The 9,652-nt window shown below is 40.5% G+C and overlaps 1 long non-coding RNA gene across 3 annotated transcripts in view; it reads left to right on the top strand.

Moving 5' to 3' along the window:
* LOC137561194 (uncharacterized) overlaps positions 1 to 8,306 on the top strand; it is a 59,685-nt gene extending 51,379 nt beyond the window's left edge. For all 3 annotated transcript variants that reach the window (XR_011029914.1, XR_011029915.1, XR_011029913.1), the window contains exon 3: positions 8,117 to 8,306. This is a non-coding gene — a long non-coding RNA (uncharacterized lncRNA). The remainder of the gene's footprint in view (positions 1 to 8,116) is intronic.
* Positions 8,307 to 9,652: the final 1,346 nt, after the last annotated feature.

Below are 9,652 nucleotides of genomic sequence, written 5' to 3' on the forward strand. Positions count from 1 at the left end.
ACTCAAAATAGAGTAAGAAAATCAAAAAAAGAAGATGGTTAACAGAAGGGGGAAACCCTACAATCAAAAATATAAGACAAAAGATTAGAGGAAGAATGACATCAATAAAATATTTTGATTTTTAAAGACAATAATGATTACCATATACCCGGATATAAGTCGACTTTGTGTATAAGTCAATCCAAATAAGTCAACCACAAATACAGCCATAGTACCCGGAAGCAGGATATTTGGGCGCATGAGACAAGTGGACAAAAAGGGTGCCCCATTCACTTCCATTATAAATATCGTTTAATGGGCGCCGAACTGGGAAAAAAAGGTGCCGGAGATTATTAATGTTTTAACAAACGGCGCCCGGAGATTTTTAAGGATTTATAACTGTGCTTGTGATGATTTAACTTTACAAAATGAGCCCGTGATGAATAATGTTTATAAAGATACTAAATCACTATTTCTAAAACATTTCTAAAACATTATTATTCACCCCAAAAAATTAATTACATTTTTTTATTTACATTTTTTATTTATTAATGTCTGTAAAACATTATTATCCATAGGGGGTCTTAGGTTTAGGCATCAACAGAGGGGTCTTAGGTTTAGGCACCAACAGGGGGTCTTAGGTTTAGGCACCAACAGGGGGGGTCTTAGGTTTAGGCACCAACTGGGGGGTCTTAGGTTTAGGCATCACCAGGGGGGTCTTAGGTTTAGGCACCAACTGGGGGGTCTTAGGTTTAGGCACCAACAGGGGGGTCTTAGGTTTAGGCACCAACAGGGGGGTCTTAGGTTTAGGCACCAACAGGGGGGTCTTAGGTTTAGGCACCAACTGGGGGGTCTTAGGTTTAGGCACCAACTGGGGGGTCTTAGGTTTAGGCACCAACAGGGGGGTCTTAAGTTTAGGCACCAATAGGGGGGTCTTAGGTTTAGGCACCAACAGGGGGTCTAGGGGTTAGGGATAGGTACAGGGAGGGTTTTTAACAAACGTAAATATAAGTTTCAGTTTACAAATAGGGAAGATTAACGTTTTAAGAATTGCCGATCTCATACACATTGTTTAGTGATTTATAAATTCTTAAAACACTATTTGTAAACGAAATTCTACACAATATTTCAATAAACGATAATACTGTTTATCGTTTACACCACGCGCCCTTTTTTCCCGACGCCCTTTTTTGATGCACGCATAGTACCCTATGTTCCCATTCACTGGTCTATGTACTAACTGCCGGCGAAGAGGGAGCGAGCGGGACCCCGCAAAGGGGCGATTGCAGCGGGAGAGGAGTATCTACGTCCCTGGGATTTCGGATAAAGTAACAGTTTCCCAGGACCTAGATATACTGCATGCTGTGCAGTAACTAGTTAAATTGTGAGCCCCACTCAGGAATGTTTTTAGGCATAGACAAACCAGGCAGATGCCTAAAGGGACACCTGCAGAAGGGGGCACCACAGAGAAATTCTTAGCACACTGCGCTTGATGGATTTCTTATACACAACTACTAGTTCAGTTAAGAAGTGTATGAGTGGTAATAGATCACATAAATTGGCACTGCATGTTAGCATAACAGAGGCTTGACCAGCATAACAATGACATGGTAGGTGCTATTAATGTGCTAATTAAGCAGTCATTGTTCTAAGTTTGGACTGTATTCATGTTTGTATATCTGCCCTATGAAGACTCAGGCTATACATAAAAAGTATATTGTTCTTATAAAGTGTCCACACTTGCCTCATAACAATTATAGGATTGGTTTATATGTGTATTAAGTGAATTTGAGTTGGTGAGTTGTATCTAGTCAGATGTATGTATCCTTGACACAAGACAAGACAATATATATTGCACTTTTCTCCTGGCGGACTCAAAGTTTCAGAAGACTTGCCTGGGTGACCAAAACAGCCAGAAACAACCCTAGCCCCACTGTGGGACACCAAGTGATGTGAATCGCTAAGTAAACTCTTTAAGTCACTTGCAAAAAAAAGTGTCATCATAATATAAATGCTATTAACTAGAGTGCAAGTTTTGTCCTTGTATCATCTTGTGCTATTTTGTAGTAAATAATAATAATATAATACAGTATTGATTGCATCTAGAAGTATGTGTACTGAATTAGTTTAAATGTAATCTCTTACCTCTGCAGCGATATAAAACTTGCATATAGTGTTGAACATCTGCAGGTCTCTCTGTCACTCCGCATATCGTATGAGGCTAATAAAACCTAATATGTACAACAGGAGAGCAGATTATTAAAGCAGCTAGGCATATAGTATGTGGCAGATGAGTGTCTAGGAAACTGAGACCTGCTAATTTAATTTGATTTCGTTTCTCTGGAACACACAAAACATCTGTGGTCTGGGTTTGAGAGAGCTGCTACGCCCCAAGTCAAAGTCCATGCGGGCTGCAGGGGTTAAACACTGGAGTCTGGAAGGCTGAGTGTGTCAGTGACACTTTTTTTAGACAGAACAAAGTATCTCTATCATTTCTCCCTTTGCACAATTCACATCTCATCTCTGCTCCATGCGTTGCTGAAATGAAGCTGTCACTCATGTTTGTGCAGGGACCTGTCAATCACACATTGAGTCTTTTCATTGTAGTGGGTCAGCTTGGGTGCCCTCTCAAAAAGACTCCGTAGCAGAGGGGGTTTATTCTTTCTATAGGAATTCTGAATTTTAATGAAACTCCAAATCTCTCAATAAAGGCTGGGGCAGACGCCTTAATCCAACCCACACCTGACTTGAAATCTGTAATTTTTTTTTCCACTTCCCAACCACATTTTTTGTATCATCTGTCACTGCATGAATAAGTCATTTCACTTGGCATTGTACATCCAAAGTATTAAAATAATTATAATTACTCTCAGCAGACTCGAATGCTTCTCAGTACATATTTTGGTATGGTACATCTCAACGGCCAATAAATACTTCTTCTTTTGGAAAGAATGCTTGGACTTTGGTCTGTATAAATGAAAAACCCTTAAAGGATACCCGAGGTGACATGTGACATAATGAGATAGAAATGGGTATGTACAGTGCCTAGCACACTAATAACTATGCTGTGTTCATTTTTTTTCTTTCTCTGCCTGAAAGAGTTAAATATTAGGTATGTAAGTGGCTGACTTAGTCTTGACTCAGACAGGAAGTGACTACAGTGTGACCCTCACTGATATGAAATTCCAACTGTAGAACACTTTCCTAGCAGAAATGGCTTCTAAGAGCAGAAAAGAGATAAAAAGGGTCAATAGTTCATATATTTTAGCTCTGACATACTTCAATGAATGTGTCATTGAGCAATAACACTACAACAGTTAAAATTTAAAAAGCAGATTTAAACATAAAATAAAACTGTGGAATATCTTAAAAAGTCACTTTTAGGAGAAGGAAGATAGATACAATCGTTTATTTCATTAGTTTATTTTTGCCTCGGGTATCCTTTAAAGAGGACCTTTAACCAAGGATTGTACTTTATTCCAATCAGTAGCTGATCACCAATTTCCCATGAGAAATCTTTACCTTTTGTCGAATAGATCATCAGGGAGGTCTGTATGGCTGAAATTGTGGTGAAACCCCTCCCACACTCTGATGCCATAACCATTTGACCGCAGTAGTGTCTAAATCACACATCTGAAACAAGCATGTGGATAATCTTGTCAGACTTCAGTCAGAGCACCTGAGCTGCATGCTTGTTCAGGTTCTATGGCTAAAAGTATTAGAGGCAGAGGATGAGCAGGATGTATTGTTTAAAAAGAAATAAATATGGCATCCTCCCTATCCCTCTCTCCTCAGGTTCTCTTTAAGTGAATGAAAGAGTCCCTTTCACGTCTGAACACCTAGACCTTGATTTACTTTGTTGAAAGTACACTGGAAAACAGCAGACAGCCTGTGTCATAAAGCAAACCTGGACTAGTGTCTTTAAAAATTGTTATCTAATGGGTAGCAAAAGTTTGAGACCATCACTTGGATCATATCAAATCACAGTGAGGACGCATAAAGTGAAATAGCAACATTTATCTTATTTATTTATTATTTATTTATTGTATTTATAAAGCGCCAACATATTATGCAGCGCTGGACAATAAATAGGGATACATACAATATTTAGGGGTGACATACAGCAAAATGACAATACCTGAATACAAGAAAGACCAGATCATGCAGCACAGTATGAGTACAAGGTAATGCTTAGTCAGTCACTGGATGGAGCATGGATATTAGGCAAGTTAGGTTCACTCAGATGCATAGCATGGGTTCACAGTAATGGAGGTGCATGATCAGGTAGGACACAAAAGGAGAAGGACCCTGCCCAAAGGCTTACAATCTAGAGGGAGAGATAGGGACACGAGAGGTAGGAGACCAGAGTTCAGCTGTGGGTTTATCTGTAGGGATAATGTTTTCTAACACATCTAGGACTATCTGGGTTGCTTACAAAGTTTTGCAATGCAGGTACAATCATGCAGCTGCATACCATGACAGTTACTTTAATCAGTTAGAAAACCTTGCTAGGATGTGATATGACCCAGGTGAGGACTACAAATTTTTGCTGCAGAATAACAAACAACTTCTAAAAACAAAAATCTAGTTTAGGGTTTCCAGATAACACAGGCTCTCCACCATTCCCCACTGCACATCAACTTTGTAGATTAGCCTCTTATTTTAATTAACTAAGACTTGACGGTTAAGATATTTTAACTTTGTGCGGGTACATTCTCACTGTAATTAGAATGTACCCACATGTACTGGCCATGTGCTATTGTTAAGATATGGTATAGGGGTATATTTACTAAATGGTGTGAAAATGTCTGCTTACCTACATTTTTAAAGTACGGTAGTTTAGTGAATATACTCCATGGTAACTTACAGGTAATGGGTACATTTCAGAGCCAGATAATCAGAGTACCAATTTCTGATACTTTGTTATTTTAGGTTTGAATTGTTATTTCCATCAATGATTGCAGCACTTCTCCCCACCAATCATCTCACCCTAAACATCCTGATTTCAGCAATTCTTATATGTATATATTGCTGTATATTTGTATGTAACTCCGCCCTCCCAGAGATGTTTAGCCTAGGCTATGATGTAATGCAGTCTTCGGCCCCAGAGCACTCTGGGAGATCAGGTGATGTTCCTGCTCACTTTACAGAAGAGAAAAAAAAAACATTCCGCAGTAATTCACTTTGCCAGCATTTAAGATGCCAACATCACTGATAGATTTTAGCATTTAAATCAGGGTGAGGTAAGATTTTACAATAGGCAACCATTGACTTACTAATGTATATTGTAAAAAAAAAAAAAAAAAAGCTGTTTTATTCATTAAGGGCCCGTTTCCACTAGGGCTGAATGAAGCCCGTCTCTGCAGTGTTTCCCCGCAGGCATATCGGGCAGAGAAACGCTGTCTATTCCAGCATTGGGTTGCCATCTGAATTGCATTGTGGTGTGATTCTGAACTGCATGCTGCAGCTTTCTGCAGCAGCCACCCAAATCCCTATAGCCAAGCATGGCACGGCTAAGAGATTCGAGTTGTGGTTTTGCAGCAGGACGGGTGCTGCATCCAAAGTTGCTGACTGGTATAGGTGGAGTAGGGACCCTTACCATAAATGGGGAAACCTCATCGCTGGTGTAAGGGTCTAGTACACAATGCTATTGCATGCAATCCATATTGGCAGGGCCGAGGCAGAGGCGAGAGAGGCTCCAGCCTCAGGGCGCAGTGTAGGAGGGGACACACAACTCACTCAGCTATCATTTCCCTATTGTGTTTGAAGCAGAGAGAACTAAGAAAAGGGGATACATGGCAGTGACTGCAAGACAGATAACTAGAGATTAAGGTGTTGGGGGGGGGGGGGGGGGCCCTGGGTGCCCCTTAGTCTAATAGCAATCAGTGTGTGACTGCGGGGGTGGGAGGGATGCTGGATGGGTGCCTTGGGTGCTGAAGGACCTTGTCAAGGCTCTGCATTTTGAAAGCTAATGTCCCTTTTCTTAAAGCGGATCTGAGATGAAAAACTAACTATAACAAGTAACTTGTCTGTATATCTTATCTAAAGTTTAGATAGTTTACACAGCAAATCTAGCTGCAAACAGCTTCAATAAAAAATTATTATTTTTTCCTGTGATACAATGACAGCAGCCATGTTGTTTGTAAACATTACACAGAGGTAGGCTTACCTGTATCTTGAGCCATCAGCCTAATCCCCTCTCCTCCTCCCTCCTCCCCTCTGCCTCTGAAATCTCTGGCTAGTAACACCTTCTCCTCCTCCTGCCCAGACTGAGCTCCCATGAGCCCTTGCTACTGCCAAGGCTCTCTGAAAACCTGTGGGCGTGGTTTATTTAGTTAATAGAGAATTAGAGTATTAAAACAAAAACAAAAAAGTATTTGGCTTGAGGAATGCCCTATAAACAATAGGAAAGGAACACAATTATGCAATGAGTAAAATTTCACCTCGGATCCACTTTAAAGAGTAACTGTCAGGCTGCAAAAGCTAATTTAAACCTCTATTCTGCTGTGTTAAACAGTTTAGAAGGAAGCCAAAAAGGCAATACTGAAGTTAAAAATCTCTCTTACTTTTGATGTGTGCTGAACAGCAAGGCTGTTAGACCCAAGCTCTTAAGAGGCCGAGAGGCCACATACCATACTGCAAAGCATTCTGGGGCTGCTTCTTCCCACCTTGGGTCCTCCCCTCTGCTGCTAGTGAGAAGTTACAGGCTCATGTTACAACAGCGTGTAACTCAGTCCAGCTCACAGCACTGAAAAATCTCTGGGCAGAGTATACTGCATGAGTCCGCTATTGTTCCTAGCCACATGGCTAATTACTATTCACTGCACAGTAGTGTTGTCTTTTTTCTGAGTCGAATCATCAGGAAGCAGGGAGGACATGACGACACAATTGGCTTTATAGGAGACAGACAAACATGGAACCTGCCATGAGCTGTCAGGAGCATCATTCTCTGCAAATACTATATAAAAATTCTGTGAAATCCAAACGTGGACAGTGAAATGCATATGTAATGTAAGTACAGCCAATATTTAGCTACTGATATATGTGTTTTTTTTCTCTGAGACCTTATACCTAACAGCTCCTCTTTAAAAAATATAATTTTGCAACCTAGTTGTTTTTAATGCTGCAAGTTTGCCAACTTGATGTGAGTGTCAAGGGTTAATGATTGTTTGTATGTAAATTGACAACTCCTCTCAGCACCTGGTTTTCCATTTAAAATCATGATTCCTAAGCAGGGTGTGCATAGCCCCTCCTTCCTTGTATGCAAGTTGGAAATGCACTCGTCACCTAGTGGAAATAGGCCCTAAGTCATGTACAGTAAAGATCCTCTGTAAGAGGAGTTCCACTTTTGATTAGGTAATTTCTGTTTATCATCAATCTAATTTACAGTGAACAAAGATGGTAATGTAAGGCTTATTACTATTATAGGAGTGAATTATGTACACACTTTTGTGCACACTCCTCTCTCGTGGATATGTATACACGTGAAACAAACTACAATGTTCACAGAAAACTTTAAAGTGGACTTGAACCCTCTGCTCTAAAACATAAGCAACAGCATAATAAACTTTAAAGAAAAAAAAACTCTGTTACAGCTAATACAAATCCTACAATAAATCTGCAGTGTTTACTTCCCACTTTCATGAAAGCAGACATAGGGTTAACATCCTGTGTTTACAAATTTGCTGCTCTGCCGAGGCATCTCTGCTGAGAGATCAAATTACAGCTGTAATTAGTCACAGATGAGGGGGAATTGCACAGGCTAAACTCTCTAAATACATACAAGATGCATTTTTCTATGTTTTCCTTCTGTCCTGTACAAGAGTTCATGTCCACTTTTAGGTACTGAACATTTAATTGCAATATGTCTGATTTATTTTGGATGGATCCTAACTGGTTAACAAGATTAATGAAAAACAACATAAAAAAGTTGAGAAAATGTGTAATCTGCCACTTAAGGGTTTTCACAAATCCACTGCTAGCTGGCTTTGCACATGCTCATGACACCCATCTGTCAGAACTACATGGGCGAAATGTCTGGCTCTCCATCATATATCTTTTCTTAAACTTACAGATGTCTAATGCAATGTAATTGAATCAATTTTATTGTCTAAAATTACTCATTATAATGTTCCAGTGACAGAAGAAAAAAAAAAAACCTGGTCAATCTGACAAGTTAAAATGGCACCGGCAGTCATTTGAACTCCTTTCAGCAACCAGGGTGCGAAAATTGTTCATCACCTCATTTCACCTTCAAATAAAACTCCCGGAGTGTCCAAAGGAAGAAAAACACCAGGCTTGAAAAGAAAATCTCGGCAGTAATTGTACGCCCTAATAAATAGGAATCTTCCCATCAATTTCAACAGTCTTCTTAACTGTACAATATCTGTCCCACCTACCTGCCACCTTCGGGAAAAGCAGAAAAGAAAAACATAGTTCACATAAAAGGAGAGATACAGAAGTTGAGGGCAGAGCAATTTGGAACTGCATCAGTAATATGGCATTCTATCCCATTACATGTGGCATCTATGTGTAGATTATATACAGGCACTGATCTCCTTAAGTAAACCAATTATGAGTAAAATAGGGAGAATTTGGTTGCTAACCTTCTGAATATGCCCTTGTAGAGACTGTATAGCAGATAGTCTGGCTGTTTCTGGGTTAGTTACCAAAGCCTGTATGCTGATAGGGAATGCCTACGCCAGGTGAATCTTCAAATGGTATTATACTCAGAGGTTTAAGCACTGCAGCCTATATATTTCTATAGCAGGCGTATGTTAACCTCTTCCCATCTCTGCACTGTAAATTGGAAGAATGAAGACCACTTGAAGAACAAACTTAGACCTAAAGTTGCTGCAGTAGCAGTGGGTTAAAGAAGAGTGGTTACATGATGCGTTTGTTAAAAAAAGTAAAATCAAAATCAAACAGTAAGTCCGCATAGTCCTCCGTAGCTCCTAGAGACCATTATGGCCCGGGACGTAACTAGACTTAATAGGGCCCCCTTCAAAAATGATAGCATGGGGCCCCCTTTGTCCACAAACACCATGCAGGTCACGTGATCAGGAGCCAGTGAATGGCTGCCGAAATGTTTCTGCTGTGAAGCAGTGTCTGGAAGCAGGAAACAAATTACACACAGTTTTGGTGAGCAAACTGAGGTTTTTTTTTTGCTAGCTTGCTGCACTTGCAGTTGGAGAGGAAGAGGGGGCCCCCAAAGCCTCCGGGCCCCCCTGCGATGGCAGGAGTCACAGGGGTGATTGCTACGCCCATGATTATGGCCCCCCATGTCCTAGTACATCCATTACTCTTCTGTGCATTCATGAACATGATCACGTCACGGCACATCATGCAGAAGGACATACCAGCACCGCAAAGGTGTTTGGGATCTTTCACTCCACCCTTTCACTTATACTCCCAAGGCTTACACAAGCCCGTTCCCCAGGAACGAAGCTAAACCTTCCATCTGATGCAGTCTAGTAAAATTATATATCATTTGCTGATGTTGATCCTAATATGTCATAGATGTTTTCAGGGCTGGATTTACAACTCAGTAGGACTGTAGGGACAGCCGTTCTGGTGCCCTAAACTCCGCCCCTAAACACAGGCCACACCCCAAGTAAATATATTCTGAACTCTAATCTCTGCCTTACGTCATTAACTGTCCTTAGAATCTTAC

Source organism: Hyperolius riggenbachi, chromosome 3 (assembly GCF_040937935.1).
Source record: "Hyperolius riggenbachi isolate aHypRig1 chromosome 3, aHypRig1.pri, whole genome shotgun sequence".
NCBI lineage: Eukaryota > Metazoa > Chordata > Amphibia > Anura > Hyperoliidae > Hyperolius > Hyperolius riggenbachi.